Consider the following 23852-nt stretch of genomic DNA (forward strand, 5'->3'; position numbering starts at 1 on the left):
CCTAGAAGGTAACTATGAATTTCGAAATTCACAATAACTAGGGTTAGAAATCATACCTTTAAGATTGTTATTGTAAACAATCTTGAATCCTTTCTTGAAAGACCTTTGGTAGCAAGCGCCAAAAGTGTCGCGCCTCTAATAGCTCACAAACAAACCCTAGCAACCAAGCAAAACTATAGAGAGAGGGGGAGCCAAAATTTTGTCCAAGGCTCTTATATGGAAGGCTTAGACGAAATTCAACCCTAATGAGGGTTTATATAGGTGTTAGGAAGGTATTGGATAAGGCAGGTATATCCAAGATAACCCTAATCCCTTAACTTCCTCCCTAAGGCATCCAAGGAACCCTTAGAACCCAAGAAAGCCTACGACACTCTAGAATTCCCCCCCCCCCCCCATAGGGAGGTTCTAGAATGCTCAATGCTTAACTATTGAATATTGTCACCTTTAGTCCCTGCAGTTTTAATTAATTCTTTTCACCCCTTAATTCCAAATTAATTTCTGATTAAATATTAATTAAACAATATGATTTCTAATAAATATATTATTTCCATAATACATTAATAAATCATTTATTTTGATTCCTAATTAATTTATTAACCAAGTAATAAATTAATAAATCATTTATTTTGATTCCTAATTAATTTATTAACCAAGTAATAAATTAATAAATCATTCTTCTCTCTCTAAAAGTTATCCTATTCAATTGCCAGGTTTGAAGGCAACCCAAAAGGACTGTGGTACTATCAATTCAAGTTTATTAGACATCTAATGTAACACCCAAAAATTTCATGCCAAATTAAAACTTTTTCAAAGCATTTAAAACCATTCATCATTACAAAGTTTGTTTTCAAAATAACTAATATCAGAGTTTTCCCAGAAACATAAACAAATCATGAGGAGCTGTACGATCATGCCTTCGCCTTGCCGTGATCCCCTGATGTACCTGAAACAATAAACTGAACTGTAAGCCCGAAAGCTTAGTGAGCTCCCCCAAAATACCAACTCCATAACATATAACAATTACAGATCAGCATGCATAATGACCCTTCAGCCTGACTGGACCGCCTCACAGGGCCTACAGCCTATCTGGACCGCTCCCGAGCATTCGGCATGACTGGACCGCCTTGTAGGGCCTACAGCCTATCCGGACCGCTCACCGGGTATGTTGGCCTACAACACAAAGCAGGACCGCCTCAACCTAACCCCCAATCAAACAAACATGTGCACATAAATATCATACGCTATCTCATATCATATAACAGTCAAACGATCTATTAGATCACTAATCATAACAACATCCCAATAACCGGGATACAGACCTAACCGGTCATTAACATAGCATCATCCTATAACGAAGACACTGACCTAACCAGGTCACTAAGCATAAGCATACCACCATCCTAACTATCAGGATGAAATCGATAAACATATTATGCCATAATCCAGATACAAATATATAAAGGGTCGGCCTTGGTGCCTTAGACCCATTGGTATAGTGAGGATAACTCACCTCGTACTGTCGACTCGAAGATAAACTCAAGATCTTGGATTGCCGGTACTACCCCACCACCTAAATGCACCATAGAACCATGCTTGTAAATTCCCAATTCCCCAAAATAGACCCAGAAGTCCAATAGTCAACCATTGTCCAAAGTTCAAGTCATCTTTCAAGGTCAACAGTCCATGTTGACCTCAACTCGTCGAGTACCCTTAGCTACTCGTCGAGTTCCTAGCATGACTCACCAACTCGCCGTGTCACTTGAGTGACTCGTCGAGTTCCACGTCTCAGTGGACGTGACTCCTTGGCCAACGCGCCGAGTTTTCCCTATACAACTCGTCGTGCTTATATGTGTCCAAAGGTTGGGAAAACCCTAACCGACTCGCCGAGTCATTCTACTGACTCGCCGGCTCTACGACAATCTTCAACGGACTCGCCGAGTTTCTTATCCAACTCGTCGAGTACAGGACCATCTTCATGTGGCTCGCCGAGTTGACTATGCAACTCGCCGAGTCCCTTCAGACCTTCATCCATACAGGTACTTTTTAAGCCATGCAACGGCTCCATATTGCAGATCCAAGCTTCTAAGGCATGTTTATCACATAAAGTTGCAAACTTTACGTGCATGCAAAGCCCTAAAGCCTTAGAATGACAAAACTAAGCTTGCAAATGAGTTTAACACTTGAGGGGAGGTTCATACTTTCCAAAGCTAAAAACTTTATTTACTTAGAGGCCAAAGAGAGCTCAGATCTGAAGTTGCAACTTCAGATGTTAGCTCACTCACAAGAAAAGCTTCCTAAAAACCCACCAAAAAGAGATCTAGGAAGGATGAACCAAGATAACAGCTTAATACCTCCAAAAAGGTGCCCAGTGAAGTAGATCTCTGTTTCCCCCACGGGTTCCTTGCTTCAATCACTTGATCTCCAAGCTTCTTCCCACCAATTCCTCTTCCCAAGCTTAAGAACACAAATGGAGTACACTTCACACGATTTAGGGTTTAAGGGTGTCAAGTAACTATAAAGGGGAGGCTGGGGAAGGCCAATGATCCTTTAAATAGGGTGCAAAACCCCGGGATTTAGGGTTTCATCTGCCAGCTCCTACTCGTCGAGTCCCTTCTTGGACTCGGCGAGTAGGTCACTAAAACACGTGGATCAACCTGCTGCTACTCGACGAGTAGTGCAACCAACTCGTCGAGTAGACCTTGAAATCAAGAAAATTCTTATATAAAATCGATACCTGAGAATCGGGGCGTTACATCTAATCCAATAGTCTCCCACTTGGATAAGTCTAATAACTATAACTTCCAGTATAACTACCAAATTGACTAGAAAATTGTAGCTACCAAAATCCGCTGTCGAACTCTGACCTAGTCAGTAACGTATCCTTAGATAAGTGATCAAATGTTCCTCCATTCTACAAGATATGTATGGACATGACACATGGATTATAATCAATCTCTCTATCCAAGATTTGTTTCCCGATTTCTGATTTATGACGGCTGATATCAGACTACTAATTGAACACATCAATTCAGTCCATCCTTGGCCAAGCGCTTTAGATGTCATCATCAAGGGGCCCACATATATTGCATTTCCCATTAGGGAAAAAGGAACGAATAAACTTCGACTGGTATGCTTGAACTATTTACTCATGAAATCACGCACAACAATACATTTTATATCATCAAGTTACTAATGCGTTTACATATTATCAATGCACAACTGACTTGTAAACAACAACTCATATATATCCGTTTCAAGAATATAAGATATTATCGTCTCAAAGTTACTCATGATAAAATCCATGAAGTAATTCTCTGAGCGTGGGTTTATCCAATACTCAAATCACCATTTCGAAAGTACTCACGAACACTACAACAAATATTTGCTATGTCTAAGCTCTTAGACAATCTACAGTCAGATTCATGATAGTCTTAAGTCAGTACTTACTTCCAAAAGTATGATCGGCTGTGAATGTTTGAATAATTCAATTATTCGGGAAGTAAAACATGTGAAGTGAAACGCAATAATAACCTAATTAACTATGGTCTCAAAACTATTGAATATAAATAAAAAATTATTATTTAATCACCATATTAACTAGACTTTATTAATTGTTTAATGTTTCGAGTAATCAACTAAACACTTGAATTTAACATTAGTCATGTCATGTTCTAAACTTGCATACTATGTCTCTATATGGTCTTTCCTTTGTGAATAGATCAATTGGATATTATTCCAATGATTCTCATTTCACAATTCCAAATTCTTATTAGAACGTGTAAGAATTCCAAATTTTTGTCACTTCTAAATATGTTAGAGTCCAACCTTACATGCAATACCTTTTGTTACGTCGAGGCTTCAAAGTCATAGAGACTGAGCCAACGATATTACAAAACATTCTATTGGAGATTTGTTACTAAAACATTTCCATGGAAACGAAGTTTCAAATTCAAGGTACACTCCTTGAACAACTTCTTGCATTAAAGTCTCTAACTCACACGTAGATTTCAATAACCAACTCCCATTATGGAAACATTTCCATATTCCCATACGTCCATCAATTCTGAACAAGAGTTACCACCACTCAGAACATGTCAATATGGTTCATCCAAATTAATACTATACTTCCAACTATCCACAAGCAACCAATCTTCAGTAAACATCAGAGTGTTCTTGACAGTTGTTTAACAACTTTAGTCACACCAAGTTCTAGTTCTTTCTCCTCTCAATGCCCTAGGCATTTGAAAAAATCAGAACAAGTAAATATTATAGCATATGTAATCAATCATATATATGAAGCATATGGGACTTGATTCATAATGTCTTATAAAAAGACCTGGTATCTGTTCAGACTCTTGCTATAATATGTCCACATATCGAATTTCATATGTTGAAGCATTTCTACACGATATTCATATATGTCCAAGACTAAGATCATTTAAAAATTTTCAATCTAAACTTTTAGATTTGAAATGGATTATGAGTGCCTTCTCCCTAAAGCTTATCATAGCGAAACAATTCCTAAACTTTGCAACTCGCAAATTTGTAAACATTGTTTCCTATAAATAGTATTGCCAATTTGCAACACTTAGCATAACAATTATGCTCCCACTAGCGCAACAATTATGCTCCCACTAGCTTTGACATGTACCCATAAATCAACTCGACTTCTAGAAATCAATGCTCTTTGACTTTCTTACTAAAGTGTAGATTTCCGATACATAATGCTTCGATAAGTCTTCAACTAGACTTCTCAAGCTTATACACCTTCATTAGATAGAAAATGTGTGTGTTTAAACCCTTTCAGAACTTATAGCTATAAGTCTTGAACGTTCAAATTATTTCTTGTCATTTCTCACAATTCCAACTATGAAAATGGATGTCGTAATCATATGTGAATTTGAGAACACAATTATCACAACTGCTAATGATATTAATCAGATTTAAAATCTACTAGCAAAAGTGTTTCCTCATAATCATTTTCATGAATTAGAGTGAAACCTTTTGCCACCTAGATGTGTTCCTATCCACTTGAAATTTTCATTTCCAACCTACAATCATAAGATAAGGTTTATGCAAAACCAAAATCAAATTTAGCTTTCATGGACTGAACTTTTCTTATTCTTAATTTCTTGCCATTTGGCAGCACAAGGGCCTACCAGTGCTTCCATGTGGTTTAGTAGCTCACCCATATTGATCAACGTACTATCACTGACCAACGTGCTCTACCTTTTACAGTCAACTAAGAACCATAGAACTCATAAGCTTTACCAACTCAACAGGAAGGTGCATAGCAACAAGAATGTGTCAACTGAACACGATAGGTTATTAACCTCAGGTCGTGTGCTAGTGATAACTAAAAGGTTTATTCTTGATTGACTCCTGAAACTCTTCCAGATCAATAAGATTCCTACTAACTTCTTGACATATAAGTTTATTCCTACAAGGAACATTCCTTGACGAACTAAAAAAAATATTCAAAATTTAGTGTGGATTCTCAGCAAGAAAACATCTCAAGGAATTGGTCTTAGTCCATCTTATGTTTTAACCAAAACATTACAACTACCAATTTCAAATGTGCCAGAGTAAGAAAACATTATTACACCATATTTCATGATGTGTTATAAACCTACTTAGTATGAAATAAGCTTCAAGATACGATCTGTAGATACTAGAGTATGACTCTAAAACTTGATTGGAAACGAAGTATGACTTATCTCACGATTGAACCATTTCAACAATATTCGGTTCCTCTTCTTAGTCAAACAACTGCACTAAGATGTTCTTCTTTCGAGGATCAATTGTGACATGGTTCCATAATCATTAAGATGGTCATAAAACACGACGCTTAAGTACTCTCCTTTCCTTTCAGATTGGAGAAACTTTTATCTTTCTGCCTAACAGATTCTTCTTATTCGTTCTATTACACTTTGAAAACATCTCAACGTGTTAGAATTATGCTTAATCTTATAAACACAACCATATTTATTGAACCATCAGTAAACCATGACGAATAAACTTATTGTCCTTTGTGTTGGATCTAAATAGTTCACATCAATGTGTATTAGATCCTTTAGTCCTTCACTTGATTCACATAAACATGTGATCAACGAATTAGTCATGATCTTCCAACGATCAAGATTCTCATTCATCAAACAATTCAAATTGTATGATTCCAAGTTTCTATCTAGTTGAAACTTGGGTGATGAGAATTTCTTTTTACTTGGTTAATTATGACATTTCCACAAATGACATAATTAAGAATCAAATCCACTTTTAACATTGCTAATAATAGAAATATGACCATCAATTTTCATAAATGCCAATGCAAAGAAATATAAGGTAAACAAATCAAAATTCACTTTTATTGATAATAAGCGGAAAATTTTGTCCTTACAATGCAAATATATGAAAACTATGTTTCTAGATATTTCCTAAGCAATCTATTAGTCTATCATAACTCCTAAGTAGTAGCTTCCAAAATCTGATCATCAATCCATGCAACCGAAATCCATCTCTCACGATCAGATTCAGCTTACTCCTCTTAAGCTTCCTTCTTCTTGCAAAACATCAAAATGTGACTATCACATCATGTATTAAGAATCTATGAATAGGAACTTAATAAAATAGAGTTATATAGTGGATGTACTTGAAGTAGAGTCACACAACTTGACTTTACTATCTCTAAGATCTTTCAGGTAGTCAGGGCAGCTTCGCATCCAATTCCCCTTCAATTGACAATAGAAACATATGGACCTTTCAGGAATAGCACATGGAATATCTTAGAATTAGCCTTTCTCTTTACCATATGGTCAAATGATATGACCTTGGCCGATTCCTTTCCATTTGGAAGAGAAACCTTTTCTGGACTACCAGTGTTGCCATTGTCAATGTTCATGGAAATTTTGAAGACAGATCCTTCAAACAATTTTGCTTGACTTGTGCTTTGAAGCATTTCTGCTTCAGCAGCAATCAACATATATGTTAGATCAATTAAGGTCATGTCGTGGTCCCTCATATAGTAGTCTTTGATGAACTGACTATATGACTCAAAAAACGATATTAGAACCAAGTCAATGGCTAGCTCCCTTGGGAAAACGAAACCAACATCCCTAATCTGTCAATATACGATTTCAATTTCAGAACATGTGCACACACAGAATTTCCATCTCGATGTTTACATGCAACCAGGGCTTGAGTAACTTCGTATTTTTCAGCTTTAAGAAAATGTGGCTTAGGGAGAATTACTGGAGGAGGTGGAGGAAGAGTTGGAGAAGCATGATTTCCAGTTCCACCATTGTTCGAAGAAGGGAACATTCTTTCACCTTGATTAACATGTGGAAGATCACCTTCAAAAGGAAAAACATTTCCAGAAGAATGCGGAAACCATTGTTGTCTGAACTCGACATCTATGATGGGAGAAAATAGAATTCAAGTTAGTCGATTTTAATCCTTAATTATTAACCCAAAAATTAAAATTAAGGCTAGGATCCATATTTTCGATTCGAACTTTGAAGAGGGATGTCATAATCAAATTCGAATCTATTTTAGGTAGGTAAGCATTTACCAGTTTCAATCTAATGAAACTCCTAGATCATTGAGATTCATTGAACTATTCAATGGCATGTTTAACCTCGATTATGCTCTCACTTTGTGACTGGGATGCCGAGGATCACAAATGAGATGTGAATAACCATGCAAATTAGCTTGGTACTCTCCATGTCATTTATCATCTAATTAATGTGTCGGTTAGCCACACGCGATCCATTAATAAATGATAATTTACGAGACACCCATTGCCAACAATATTAATCCATATTAGTGTGGCGGTTAACCACACATGTTCCACTAACGACCAATAAGGTGCAATGTGCAAGTTCATAGATTAGCATTAAATTCACATTTTTTCTAAAGTAATTAAGAGTGGGATTTAAAATAGTTTAGTTACTTTATATCATTATACTTTTAATGAGATTAATTTTCCTATCGAACCCGTTCAGCTAACGAACCTCTACCAATCAAGGGAGGTGTGGGTAATAGTGGATACCCAATGGCGGTCATTTTATAGGCCGCTTCCTTAAACTCCCATTATAGATCGGCTTCGTGAATGAGGTGTGACAACCGTCAAAATTTGAGACAGTTCTAGATTTGAATAAACTTAATTGCACATATAGGCACGATACATACTAGGCTTTATAACTAGAAGCTAAGTTATAACCTACTAGAAACTTGTAAACAAGTAGAATCGAAGGATAGTGTACTTAGATTTCACATTGATACGTGACTTTTATAGTTACTTTAACTGTAACAACTACTCAAATTCGGGTCATTCCTTGACTTGAACACCTTTTCATGAATCATATACACACATCATGCACTTGAACTAGAAGTATAAATTAGGTCAGAGTCTCATAGGATCTTAAGTCAAAGTTAAAACTAGGACTAGTATACTTGATTCTTCAATTTCACTTGAATCTTGGAACCACTACATAGAAATGCCAATAAAGTAACAAAAATGAATTACAAACATTATTTATAACTATAAAAGAGTTATAAGACTCTAAAATAATTTCAAGTCTCAAAGATTCAATTTCTTTTGATATCCAATGATTTATTAAACTCCAAAACCCTAAAAGCCATAAAAACTCATATTTATTAACTTTAACCTTAAAAATTCTATAAAAATAATTATGAACCTTATAATATTATCTTATAATAATTAAAATTAAGAAAATGCATTCAAGAAAATTAAAATTTAACACATTAATATTTACCCTTAATTTATAAATCAAAAATCAAGGTTTTATGAATAAATATTTGATTAGGGTACATATTTTATAAAAGAATTGAGGTTTTTATAAAAGAATTGAGGTTTTTATAAAAGAATTAAGTTTTATAAAATTTGAAGAGAGAAGGGGGCCCTTTTCACCTCAAAAATTCGGCCACCCTCTTGCCTCCTTCAAAAATTGTATTCCCAAAACAATTAATCACTTTACACAAACCTATACACTCCATCTTCTCTCATCTCTCTCATTTCTCTCTCACACACTGCACCACACATTTCCTCTCTTCCTCTCTCTATGAACCACAAATTTTTCCAGAAAATAGGTCCAAGAACACACCTTAAACTCTAAATCTTCATCATCTAGAAGTGTTCTTAAAGGAAAACCCTAAAATCCTTCATTCTCCCTTCATTTTACCTTCATTTCACTAAGATTTTCATGCATATCTTCTTCTTCTACCCCTTAATAATGAAATATCATGAACACACACACACACATATGGTTTTGATGATGATGGTGGTAGGATTTCACCAAAAAACAACATGCATGTTGTAAATGGTGAAGTCCTATGACCAAAACCTAAGTCAAAATCAACATAATGCACTTTTCTACAAGTTTTGGTGGAAAATCACCACATGCACCCTAATTTTTCTTTAAAAAACGACTTTTGAAAATTTTAAACTCATGAATGGTCTTCAAACCAACATGTATGTGATGATCTTCAAGCTTAGATTCTAAATGATCAAAGTTTGTTGTTAAAAGCTTTCAAATATGTTCATAAAGGATTTATTCCTAAATAATTATCTAAAACTTCTTTTTCTGATCAAATCCAATTTTTCCCAGAATCCCATAAACAAAATGAGAAGTTCTATAAATTTCCAAAATATTACTTAATTTTCTCGAATTGTTATAATTATTGCAAGAAAATATAGAAATAATTCACATAAAATAATTTTTGCGGTCAATAAATTCTGGAAAATTTCTGATATTACCCATACACTGATTAAAGACGTTCCATGAAGTTTCATGCATTTATGTAACTGCCTTCTGTTGATTATTTGCAATGTCTTTCAATGTTTTGAACAAAGTTACATTAGTGGTTTAATTATAATAAAAATGAAATTTTTACCCTAGAATTTTTAGGTCGTTACAAGTTGGTATCAGAGCCTTGGTTTGAGGGATTCGGGCGTGCTCTTGGGTGTTCCTGAACACAAACTGAGGGTTTGGTGAATTTTTTTTATAAAAATAAATATTTAACAAAAAAAGAATTTCTAATCAAAGAAAAGGGTGTGATGCATTCAATCGGCCGAGCTCAAGTAAGTGGTTCCCAGAATACCAATACATGTTTATTATGATATATGTTGTGATTATGAGAATTGCATGCTAGATTAGGGCTAAGGATCTGCTCATTATTATACGACTGGAGAGATGCCTTTATATGCCTGATTGTATGAGCTTTAGATTTGCATGCTAGTATTGATTCCAGATAAGTAGATAGAATGGCTTAATTAGTGTTTTTGGTTAGATTTTTCCGTTTCATGAATGTTTCTTTCTTTGTTCTTTGTGGGAGGGTGATGGGAGTTAGCTACTAAGTGAATATGTTAAGTCACATGTGACAAGGGTTAAATAATCTCAAAGTGATGGATTTAACCCTATTGCGCAGCTCTCGTTTGAGTCTTAACCGTTGTAGGGATGAGTCCTTTACTCGAAGGATTATCCGAGCTTCGTTACATGTGATGGTATTCCTGAAGTGGCTAATTGGATTTATGAGGAGTCCTTCAGCAGTTGAGGGTTGGGTGGAGTTAGGAACCTAGGAGAGCCTAGGATATGCTTCAGTGGGTTAGTAGTGCGGTTTAGTGAGTTTGGTGCATTGGTTTAAGGAAGTGACTTAGAGGATTCGGGAGGAATGCTGATGAAAGTATGGATATGTGTGGAAGGTAGTATTAGGCCCGTACTACTGAAATCACAGGATCCATACTCGAAAAGGTGAGAGTCTTGGAGAATCCAAGAAGCTTAGGGGAGGAGAATTCTTGGTTATGTTCTGATCGTGGATATAGTTGCTTTTCAGATTGGTGATGAGCACGCATGGGGAAGGTTCAGGGTGTGGTCCCGGTTCAGGTGTTGAGCTAGTTGGTGGAAGGACTGCCAGGGTTTTGAGTTCGCATTGGATTAAGGAGATGGAAAGTGTTTTCCGCACTAGTCCCTACCTTATAGGAGCCAAGGTACGGTTCGCCTTGGATCTCTTATATCGGGCGGAAAGGAGTTTTAGGGAATTTATGGTGTGATCTATTGTGCTTTCTGAATTGGAGGCTATGTCTTGGGAGGAATTTGTGACCCAGTTTAGGGCAGAGGTTGCACCAGCTATTGCAGTTCACCCATTGGCAAGTGAGCCGGTGAGTGTGTCAGGGTGCCAGACCCTGAATGATATGACTTTCAGAGCCTGAGGGCGGGAGATCGATTTGGAGCACCTTGGGAAGAGAGGGTCATACCAGGTGTGTATAGTGGAGGGTCCCTAGAAGACACCAAAGACTTCGGATGATCGATTGAGGGGCTAGCAGGGTCAGGGTCAGGGTCAGTGCAGCACGTGCGGGAAACGGCACGATGGAGTTTGTCGTTCCAGGGGTATGGTTTGCTACAAGTGTGGAAGGGTTAATCATGTCAGCAGGGATTGTACTCAGGGGCAAGCTCGTTATGTTTTCTCTGTAACCAAGTGGGCCACAATCGGGTCGTCTGTCCGAGGAGGAGGAGAGGAGCAGTGAATGCACCTGCTCCGGTTATTTTTCAAACCTCTGATAGTCGAGAGGATAGGGCAGGAGCCCCAACAGAGAGGAGTCGGGCTTGGCAGTGTCAGACAGGGGAGGTCATGACTCCAGCAGGCGATGTGGCATGTATGTATCTTGTACTTTCTTTTCAGTTTTATCTGCATTTTGTTATTGTCATCTTGCATCGGCTTGGGTAAGTGTATCACTTGTTTATTTCTCTGCTTATGTTTGGGTTATATCTTTAAGAAATCTTATATGCCAATTGCATGCCATGAATCATTAGTGGTTTAGTAAAGGGTTGTTTCTCTTATAGCGGGTTTAGAGTGTTCTGTGTTATCTTGGTAATAGTCGGAATCGGTTTAGGAGCATTGTGTGGAAGGTTTATGGTCAGGGTTCAGTGGGTTAGTTGTCCAGTATCTCCAGGATTCTGTGGTTTTAGCATTTATGCTTAGATTGGCTTTTAGGAGGTGCCGAAGGAAGTGGTTTGTTGCTGAGATTTTGGTTGGAGCATCCGTCCTTTGGACTTTAAGATTTGAGTGAGATATCAGGTTAAGCATATGGGGTCATCAGTGTTGCAGGGATTCGGGAAGTGTTCAGCTGGCCTTCAGGGGTTGTGCGGTCTTTTGAGTTGGCTAGTAATGGATCACTAGCAAGGGTAAGCGTTGGTTGTCAGTGGATCGATCGTTGGAAAGTAAGAAGGATTGGGAATTTTTCAATTCTCAAGTGTTGTGAGGATTTAGTCGAATCAAAGTGGGGGAGAATCGTTCAGGGATTCAGGAGAAAAAGCGGTTGTTAAACTTGGGCATGTTTCGCATCCCCGTCGGGGAGGAAGGCGACCCAAGTGTCTGTTTGGATGGAGGGTTGGGTGAGTTGTAATTTCGGGAAACTTACCAATATTGAGATAGCGTTCTCTTGGTGCTTGGTAGCAGGCTTTGGGGAACCAATTTGGGATTCTAATCATGACTCGAGTTCAGCTTGGGTGTTCGGTCGAGTGTGTGCTCGACTCTGGGTGTGTCGAATTGATAAATTAGGGGTAAGGCTTTGGGCTGCAGTTATGGTCAGTTGGTGTGGGAGTGCTGTAAGACTGTGGGGTGGCCCGCAGCATTCACCCGTCGTAGTTTAGTGGTGAGACTGTGGCAAACCTGTGTTTTTCTCGCGGTTTTCTTTGGATGCTTTAGGCCAGGGTGGTTCAGTTCGCTAGGCTGTAGGAGGACCACAATATGTTTGGAATCAGGATATGGTAGACCGTGGGAGACCGGGTATGAGTAAAGACTACAGTTGATCCTGTAGCGTTCAGTTTAGCATCGAGTTAGTGTCGAGATAGTTTGGATAGTTATTGCCTGTGAGGCTTTCTGTCGGAAGTCACGATGGGCGACTGTGTGGGAGGCTTTTGGCTCAGCAACCGGGTTGGAACCCGATATTTCAGATGACTGGCAGAAGAAATTGGGACCAGGGAGGTCTCGGTGGATTTTGGAAAGCAGCCAGGAGGCAGCATGTTGTTTGGGGCAGTTTCAATGTTTCGGGCAATTCCAGTGTTTCAGGCAGTTTCAGTGTTTCAGGCAGTTTTAATGTTTCGGGCAGTTTCAGTGTTTCGAGCAGTCTCAGTGTTTCGGGCAGTATTAGTGAGTTGGGTCTCGTGTGTGTGTGGAGTAACTGGTTGATTGGGAAATGCTAAGTCACTCACAGTAGGATTATATAATCTCACAGTAATTGATTTGACCCTGTTGTGCAGCTCTCGTCTAAGTCTAACCGTTGCAGGGATGAATTTTCTACTCGAAGGATTATCTGAGCCTTCTGTCTAGTATAAGTGTTCTATAGCTATATATGGTCAGTGACTTTGTTTCCCTTTGAAGCATTTTGTTGGTTCAAAATTTATGGGGTTGGCTTGGTGGCGGTTCAGTGTGGGAGGTCTGACAAGGAGTCAGACCGTTGATATTGTAGGTTTCAGAATTCAGGCGAGATATGATTGGGTTTTATTTAGAATACTGAGGATTCGTTCTTCACCAGGATTGAAGAACTATTTTGAGGATGGTTTCAGTAGATCTGGATAGGTCGTTGAATGATCACAGTTGGAAGGGTTATGATCGGTTTGTTATTCGTTGAGAGTTGGCATGGGTTGTTTCAGCATGGGCGGTCAGTCGGGAAGTCGGGTCATTGTTGATTTCAGGTCTCAGAACGTAGATGTGGTTTGCAAGGGCTGAAGGATTTATTAGTGTATTCGGGTTGGAAGTTTCGTTTTAGGTTTCGGTTGTCTTGGGAAGATTGTCTTTCGCGCAGAATTTTCGATTGTGATAATCAAGTTGGTCATTTTGATATGAGGGTTAAGAAGAAGCGATTTCGAGGACGAAATTTGATCTAAGTAGAGGAGAGTTGTAACACCCGGAATCTAGAAGGTTAATTGTGGAATTATGCCATATTCAAGTTGAACTCGGCGAGTTGGAGGAGCTAACTCGGCGTGTTGAAGATGAAGAATTGTAAGGATTTAATGGGTCTACTCGACGAGTTGAGGAGCCTCAACTCGGCGAGTAGAAGTTGGCTTGACCGTGAAGATTAATGAGGCGACTCGACGAGTTTAGGAGCCTCAACTCGGCGAGTTGGCCACTCAGAAGGAAACCCTGATTTTAGGGTTTTGCACCCTATTTAAACACCTGAAGTCCTAGGTGTTGGCCTCATTTCCAGCCTCCATAGCCCCTAACCCTAATCTCGAAACCCTAGAGCCTCCTTGAGTGTTTTGATCTCATTGTGGGTGTTTTTTGGTGTGTTTGAAGCTCATTGAGGGAAGAGAAGCTTGGTGCAAGATGATGGTTCAAGTAGGAGCTTTGAGATCTTGGTTCTCTGCTCCATTTCCAACATACTTCGGGTATAAAGTTCTAACCTTACTCAATATTGGCTTAGATCTCTTCTTGGATTTATTTATATGCATTTAGCCATGTTTGGGTGGTTTGTGGGGATGTTGGACGTCCCAAGGTTTATCTTTTCATATCTAAGACCTTCATGATCTCTTTTGGTATAAAGGTGCCAACTTTATGGTCTTAAGGGCTTCATGATTTCATTAAGCCCTTCTTTTGGTCTCTTTTGAGCTTTTGAGCTTCTTCTAGTCATGAATAAGTGTAAAGTTGGAAACTTTACATGGCCATCTAGCCTTATATGGTTAGATATGCATTTTGGAGTTGTGTCCTTGTCGTATAGGTGCTTAATGATTAAGTCCTTACCCTTTCAAGTTTAAGGTTTGGGCTTTGAACCCATTTTGGTGGTTCTTAAGGATAAAGTTGGAAAGTTTACCCTTCTTGAGGCCATTTCAGTTAAGATCTGGGTTGAGAAGTCCTTAGTTTCGAAAAGGTCGGCTTAATGAATTAAGAGGTTGGATTCCTGGCGAAATCGGCGAGTTTATGAGTCAACTCGGCGAGTTTATGAGTCAACTCGGCGAGTTGATGGGGTTTTACCCGATCTTTGCAGACTAATGAAGAAACTCGACGAGTTGAAGGACAACTCGGCGAGTTGGGTCAACTTGCACCGTTGACTTTGACTTTTGATTTATGTCTTTGAACTAGTTTTTCCCAAAGGGCGTTTAAGGTAATCTGAATTTTATTTGAGGAAATTATGGGCTTAGGATAAGGTCCATATGGGATTGGGCCCAATTCCATTAGTGGACCTTTGTGGATATTTTGGTTTTGAGCCTTTTGGTTAGTGGAATGGGGCCTTAGTTTTGGTTCTTCATGGGGTTAGGGGGTAAAATGGTCAGTTTACCCCAAGTATGGTTGGTGGGCCTTGGAATGGGATCCAATTTCTAATTGGGTGTTATTTTGATCTGATAGTTCGGAGGTGTCGTCAGGGCAGCAGCTAGGGATTCTTTCAGGGAGCTTCTGCATTCGACGTGAGTTTCCTTACCGGGTTTAGCGGGTTGAAGGCACCTAGGCCGGCCCATGTTTATATTATGTTGCTAGTATGCTAGTTGTCTTTGTGCCTCTTACATGTGCTTGCGTTTATCTGTTTTTCGGGCTAAGGCCCGATGTCGGGCGGGGCCTGATGGATATTTGTATGCTATGTATCTCTGTGATTATTTCATGTGTATGTGTCTATTTGATATATGTTACTATATGTTAGGCGGGGCCCGATTTACCGAGCTCAGCACGATGTCGAGCCGGGCCCAATGCCGGGCGGTGCCCAATGCCAGACGGGGCCCGATGCCGGACGGGTTCCGAAGCCGGGTGTGGCCCGAAGACGGGCAGGACCCACTATATGTTTATTGTATGTATGATATGTGGTATTTGGGGAACTCACTAAGCTTTGTGCATACGGTTTTCAGTTTATGTTTCAGGTACTCCACATAGACCGTCACTTCTAATTCACCATTAAGAAACACACCCTTCACGTCCATTTGATAAACTTCGAAATTCTTGTGAGCTGCGTAGGCAAGGAAAATGTGAACAGATTCTAGCCTTGCAACCGGTGTGAAAGTTTCTTCATAGTCTATGCATTCCTCTTGACAGCATCCCTTCACAACTAATCGTGCTTTGTTTCTGATTACGTTGCCTTCTTTGTCAAGCTTATTGCGAAAAACCCATTTCATACCTACAACCGATGCATCCTTCGGAGTTGGAATCAGCCTCCAAACTTTAATGCGCTCAAACTCATTAAGCTCTTCCGGCATTGCTTGCACCCAATAGGAATAATTTAGAGCAATCTGATGTGCACGGAAGTACCCACTAATTTTAATATTTATAACCTAACAAACTTAGACTAACTATGCACTTATAGGCAGTGTACCTAGTCAGATTACAGTATAGCTTGGGTAAGTCGGGTGTCGATCACAGGGAACGGTGTTATTAATTAATCTATTTACTACTAAATTAATCTAATTATTAACAAGCTAAAAAGGGTTTTTATCTGATTTTGCAAGATCAGACTAACTTAACTCAAATTCAATCAATAATTAAAAACACACTCTTATCCAGTTCGAATCCACTTCATCCTTATGGCTAGCTAATAATTATGGATTATTAAGTTGGTTGTTATTATATTAGTAATTTAGGTCTAAATTTACCAATAGTTAATTAATTCATGTAAAACTATGTATGGTCACACACAATTAAACACATAACCAATTATGTTTATGAATACGCTATGTAAGATTTATCATGTAAACACAATTATAGTCATAATCTATGTTCTCTAGCACAGCAAAGTTAATTACTTCAATTACTAACTAAGATTTTGGTTGATCCTAGCTCTAGTAATTCAATGTTCACTAAATTACCAAGTTATCAAGTTCATGCAGTTAATGGTCACTAAACTACACATAACATGAATTTAAACAACTAAAGCAACAACATAAGCATGCTAGGTAACAATAAATCAAACACAAGCAATTCACCAACAAAATAAATCCATATAAAATTATGCTATTCATAAGTTAGAAGCTTCATCTAGCTAGATAAGAGTAGCTAGATTCAGCTGCTCATAGTAGCAACTAACACATAAACACAACTCAAATAAGAAAACATGTTCATAAGGATCAAACAAATAACTTAATTATGAACTTTTACTCTTTTGGTGTTGAAAACCCTTTTTCCAGAGCCTTACTTCTGCTGTAAATCGTCTCCTGGAACCTCTTCCTTCAGCCAAAAGTCTCCCAAATCGTAATGGGCAAAGGTATTTATAATATCTTTAAATTTCCCATTCACGTCGTGAGAATTTAAGACTCACGTCGTGAACTTCGAGATAATCGTGTTCGGCAAGGATTCCTTCACCCGGATGCTTATCTTCTAAACCTCTCTACTCACGTCGTGAACCATGAACTGTTCACGTCGTGAGTACGTCTTTTGGGTGTTTTTTCGTTCTTCTCTTCTTCAAGCCCCCCAAAGTTCCAAGTATTGTTACTTCTGGTCCCTTTCTTTGAAAATACTTCTATTTGGCTTCACATAACAATTTATCCTTATAAGTACCATAATTCTGTGCAAATAACCAAAATATTTAATAAAATGTAGATCAATATTGCCTAAAACTATGTATAAATATAGCAATATCAAAATACCCCACACTTAGGCTTTGCTTGCCCTCAAGCAAATCTACTTATTTAAACTTAAACCTTCATCACTAGCATTACATAGAACAATCCAATTCCAGCTCAGCCATTATGCCAAGACCTCAAAGCATGCATTTGTGTCTAAATTTTTTCCTAAATGACCCCCCCATACTTTAAATACTCACAATCTTCATAAACAATTACCCACTTCTTTCGAACAATGCTCATTTTATGCAACCCTCCGAATCCATCCTCAGAGAGCTTTCTAACCTCAAGATATTTTTGTAAAGCTACCCAAGCATACATAAACTAGAGAATTACAACTTTTTAGAAGATACCACAACTTGGAGCTCTTGAATTCTTCTTTCCTTTAATGTTTGATCTTTCACTTCATTGAATTCACTTCTTTCATGATTTTTGGCATCTTTAACTTTTGATTCTTTAGAACTTTGATCTTCTGATCTTCAACTTTGATAGCTCCAAAATTCTTCAAGAACTTTTACTTTTCGGTAATTTCTCTCTTTTTTTTACATGTATAACACACTTTTTTTTTATATCACTCAAAAACCTACATGCTTAAGCAGGGGCGCTTAACTTCAACCTTTATTGGTTAAGACATATATTTCCTGGATACATTTCAAGTTTAGGCTGCTAAACATGTTGCATTCCTCAAACTAAGCAGGGTTATGTTTTTGTTCCATGATTTCACTAAAATAAGGGAGGCTACAAATGCATTGTAACGTATATCGGCTCAACTAAACATTTGAGCTCTTATCGGATCATTCCACTAGCAAGTACAGTTCAAATTATTACTACTAGATCCAATTAATAAAATTTTTAAATTGTACCAAATTATCTAGCAATTTACTTTTTCTACCCTCTACCCCCTACCCCACACTTATTTCATACAATGCCCTCATTGTATGCTTAAAATAATATAAAAATTAAGAGAAGGGAGAAAAAGGAACAGACTCCCCTGGGATAGTGGCGTGATCAAAACTCCAAAAGTGTGGAAAAACGTGCATCTCGAATATGGACCTCTTTTAAATAAGAACTCGGACTTGAACTTGCGAAACCAGCCATCAATCAAAACTCCAATCTTCAAAAAGAATGGTGCAAGCCTCCAAATCATGTAGACAATGTGGGAAAGCATATGCCACATTGTATATTAGAGAAAACAACCCATCGAATCGTCACAAAAGTGTCATAAGGAATGGTAGTAATTTCGTGTAATGAAGAAGAACGGAACGAAATGAATATGGTGGAAATTCACAACTCACGACGTGAATCAGTACAGGCTCACGACGTGAAGTCGCTGAATCGCGTATTCTGAATTTCCTTGGAACTTTGTTCACGACGTGAGAAATAAAGGGTCACGACGTGAACTCTGGGTAAACCAGAATGAAAACTGCCTTTTTCCTTGTAAATGCATATACTCCACTCAACATCTTAACGAATTAAGACCCTTTTAAATTCAGTGTATTTTAACGACTCTTCTAACTATAACCTCTCTCTCGACTCACCCCACACTTATTTCCAATTGTGGGTTTCGACTTTCAACTTCTAAACTTGAACGACACTCGCTTAAACGAACACGACTCTTGACTTGACCTTACTCCTTCCCCAAGACTCCTTAGCAAACTGAAAGTTAACAACCAAAGAGCAAAGTAACATAATATCTTAAAGTCTTACAATCCAAACAAATTTAAAAACAAAATAAAAACAAACCAAACAAAAATAAACAAAATAAAACTAATTGATCAATCATCTTCATCCTCCTCGTTTGCTCCACTAGTGCCCGCCCCATCTCCTCCATGTCCTCGATACTCCGTCCACCTCGGGCAAATTGGGTAATGATACCCCAAATGAGGCGGCTGCTCCACCCCAAGGTGTCGAACCACGTTCTCCATGGTACCCCCAATCCAGTTGACGCTCAATGATAACTGGTCAAAATACCCAGCCATATCATTCCAAAAAGGTGCTCCTACCATGGGTGCGGGTGGATGCATTGGCTGTCCTCTCTCTCCTCTTCCTCTCACGTTTCTTCTCCTCGGTCGTGGCTGTGGTTGTTGTTCTGGTTGTGTATCAGGATGCTCATCACCCTCATTACCCTCATCATCTGCAGGTACCAATCCCCAATGCGACCCAAAGTTTCTGACAACCCGCATGGTCTCCAAATACCCCATGCCAAAATCATGCTCATCCACACAAGTCATGGAACGAGTAATATCAGGGACAAGCAAATGATATGAGCGGGCCAAACGCGTAATAAATTGCCCTCCACAAATAGGGCTCCCCGGGCGAGAACTAGCTGCAGACCCGGCCAGAAAACGTGCCAAAAAATACGGAATGTTGCAACACACTCCGGGCTGCAAGATACACCATAAGAAGAATAGATTTTGCTTTGTTACTTTGTCTCCATGCCTCCTATGATTGATGGAGAATGTGATGAAACGTTGGAGTAAGCGGTGGATAGGGGACCGAATACTACTCTCGGGAGACACTCCGGAATTAAAAATCCCGGATGCAATACTATGCCAGAAAGCATATCCAGTGACACCCTCCGTGTATCCTCTAGCTGCGTCGCTCAAGAACATACCAAATTCGGGAGTCATTGCCTCTTGTCTATCATATATTCCAACCCTCCAAGCGAATTCAACGAGGCTGCACTCCCGATACTCACCCCCTAACCGGAATACCAAAGCTTGCAGCCAATGTGGGTCTAGGACAGTCTCCTGGAATGTCACTGTTGAGTAAAACTCAACACAAAATTCCTTATACACCCGCTCTTGGATCCGAAATAGGTTGAGCCAACCCGAGCAAGTGAATGAATACCCATCTCCAATAAATATTTCTGTCAAAAACGGGGACAGCCTTTCCACGAGCCCGACTTCCCTCAACCGCGTCCAATTGATTGTAGGAGCAACAACAATCTCTCGATTGTAGAGCCACCCTAATTTGTTGTTCCATCGGGTCAAGATGTCTCGGAACATCATTGTGGGAAAATTGTAAAACGAGTGTAAACCCGCAACTCCAAGAGGTGCCTCCCTTCTAGGACCCATTTCTGCAAAAACAAGCAACAAACACAGCCAAAAGAAACAACCCACAAGTTTAGAAATAAAAGAAACAGAAAACTGTTCAGCCCAGAATTCACGTCGTGAATTCCTAAGAATTCACGTCGTGAGTTCGTCATCGATGTCAAATTATGTTCTGTTCCTGTACAAATCGGCCAATACAATGCTGAGGGTTTACTCCTATGTTATTTTCGACCATAAATCGTCTACATTCCAAGGCTAATTCATGAATTCTAGGGCATACAATTCAACTAACTAACAAACCCTAAACCTAAGTTCAACTATTAGAGAATAATTAAACTTAGTACTTAAGAACCATTACCTTAGATTGAAGTATTACGTAAGCAAAAAGGAAAATAGAGTGGTTGTCGGCCAATATCGAATGGAGGGGACCAGCTGACGCTTTCACTTTGTGAGGAATAAACAAAGTGGTAGGTCAAACTGATTCCTTATCCTTTAATCTGTGGTCCCGAATAATTTACAACTCACGTCGTGAATCCATAATGGTTCCCGTGTGAGTTTTGTCTGGACTCTAAAATTGGGCCATTTAAGTAGGAAGTGGGCTAAGGCATAAAAAGTAGTTATCATAAAATATTTATGCCCGTATTCCGTCGTGAATCCGAAATGGTTCACGTCGTGAGTCCTTTCTAATCATGAAATTTATTAATTTCTCCAAATTTAATTTTGTAAGATATTCAATAAGTGTTACCACTTGATTTTAATGACTCCTTATGCAGATAATAATTCGGATGACATGATCGACTTCTTAAGAACTAAAAACATGCTAAAAATTAAAAAGAAAAAGAAAGAAAATGCAAACCAAACTCGGGTTGCCTCCCAAGAAGCGCTTCTTTTTGAGGAGTCTTGAGCTGGACTCCGTGCCTCCTACGTTGAATCATCTGAAGAGTTCACCACCAGGATCTTTTGCTCCTTGAAACGCCTCTTGTAAGCTTGAACACGTCTTTTATACGCCTTTTTCGAATTTTCCTTTTTAGCTTTGACCTCGTCTCTATCAAGCTTGCGTTTGGTCGCTTTAGTCTCTATCTTGTCTTCATACTTACACTCCATAGTATCCTTTTCTTCCTTTACCACTGGACTTGTTATTTTTGATGTGACCTCCTCTTCATCACTCGTCATCTCATCATCTTCCTTGCTCACCCAAGAAGTTGGATTCGTGTAGGCAATGACTTCAACTAAAAATGGAACAGATGCTCTCGGTTTTGTTCTTTTAACTTGGTGAATTGTTTTGATTTCTTCTTCCATGAGCTTCTCTAATTCTTCAAGTTCATTTTCTTCATCAATGTTGAAAACCCCTTCTCGAGCATGATTCCCTTGGAAACCATCTTCTATTCCAAAAATTTCCTTCTCATCCCCAACTCTCAAGGTGAGCTTGGATTCGCGTATATCAACCAGAGCTCCAGCAGTGTTAAGTAACGGGCGACCAAGAATAATTGGAACATTGGGATCTTCTTTCATATCGAAAACCACAAAGTCTATTGGAAAAACGAATTTCCCAATTTTCACGAGAATATCTTCCACAATGCCCCGTGGCTGTGTCACTGAACGGTTTGCCATGTGAATAGTCATCTTTGTAGCCTTCAACTTCTAAATATTTAATTTTTGATAAAACGAATAAGGCATCAAATTTATGCTAGCCCCAGAATCGGCTAAAGCATAAACCTTCATATTATTCCCAAACTCACATGGGAGAGTGAGTCGTCCAGGATCCCCCATCTTCTTAGGTATTTCTCCCAACACAGCTTTTGAGCTTTGCTCACTTAGAATCACCTTAGAATTCTCCTTTAATTGCTGACGAGTGTCTAACAAGTCTTGTAAGAACTTAGCATATTCTGGAACTTTTGCAAGTGAACCAATAAAATGAGTATTGATAGGAATACCCTTCAATTGCTTGATAAACTCCAGATGTTCTCTCTCCAGTGGACTGAGATTAGATCTAGACGGGAATGGAAAAGGTGGTTTATAAGCTGGAACATATACGAATTTCTTCTGTTCAGACTGAGCCCACGACGTGAGCATGGCGGGCTCACGACGTGAACTGGGTATTACAGCAGATTCTTCAATTTCGAGCTTCGACTTCTTTGGCTTTGGATCGGGCTGTTGTGGCTCCACTTCTAAGACTTCTAGGAACTCAGAAATCGCCTCTTCTTCAATATCTATGGCCATTACGTGAGATTGGATTTTGTTTTCAGGATTTTTCGGGAACATCTTCTCATTAACCAAAGTGGTAAGTTGACCAAGTTGTACTTCAAGGTTATTGATGGAGGCTTGCTGATTCTTTATTAATGCTTGCTGATCTATCATCATTTCGTGATGATTCTTCAATATAGTTCTTTGTTCTTCCATTGCAGTGCCAGTAGCATCGTGTCTTTTTTCTGAAGCTTCCATGAATTTCATCAACATGGTCTCTAATTCTGATTTCTTCTCAACTGGTGGTTGCTCTCTTTGGTAGAAGCCTCGGCCAGTTTGCCTAAATTTCTCTTCTTTTTGCTTCTTGTATTCTTCGTAAGGCAGCCACTCTTTCTTTGGTTTTCTCCAATCTTCATCATACTTGTCCCCACTTGAGTAGCATACTTGAGCTTTCTTGTTTCCATATTCATCCATATTGCAATCCTTTGTCAAGTGTGGGCCACTACATCTCTCGCAACCAACTCGAATTGCATGAATTGATTGGTCCAATTGAGTCAATCTCCTATCCATAGTGTTAAGCATTGCCATTGCAGCAGCCATCTCTTTAGTTTGTGTACCTCCACTGCCTTTTATTCCATCACGCCCTGGGTTGTGATACTCACGAGAGTGCCTTGAAAACTCTTCAATCAACTCCTTGGCCTGATTTGGGTTCTTCTTCGTTAGTGGTCCTTGCGAATCAAGGAGTTGTCTAGTCATGACATTCACCCCATCATAAAATATCGACATCTCTTGCTGAATATTGAGGTCATGTTGAGGACAATTCCTTAACAACCCCTTGTAGCGTTCCCAGGCCTCGTATAATGACTCCCCCGGATTTTGCTCAAAGTTGGCAATTGTCTTCTTGAGTTTAGAGATTTTGGAGGGTGGACAAAACTGATCTAGAAATCTCTCACGCAATTGGGCCCATGTGGTGATTGTACCAGGTGGGAGTGCCTTCAACCAGTCTTTTGCTGCTCCCTTGAAAGTGACTGGTAGCATCCTTAGCAAAGCTGTCTCCCTT

At 39.0% G+C, this 23852-nt stretch overlaps 1 non-coding gene across 1 annotated transcript; it reads left to right on the forward strand.

The window, feature by feature from the left end:
- The first annotated feature begins 23594 nt into the window (after positions 1-23594).
- LOC145123059 (small nucleolar RNA R71) lies at positions 23595-23701 on the forward strand. Its single transcript, XR_013714939.1, has one exon. It is a non-coding gene; the product is annotated as a small nucleolar RNA R71 (small nucleolar RNA).
- Positions 23702-23852: the final 151 nt, after the last annotated feature.

Source organism: Lactuca virosa, chromosome 6 (assembly GCF_052849685.1).
Source record: "Lactuca virosa cultivar CGN04683 chromosome 6, Lactuca_virosa_CGN04683_v6, whole genome shotgun sequence".
NCBI classification, from domain to species: domain Eukaryota; kingdom Viridiplantae; phylum Streptophyta; class Magnoliopsida; order Asterales; family Asteraceae; genus Lactuca; species Lactuca virosa.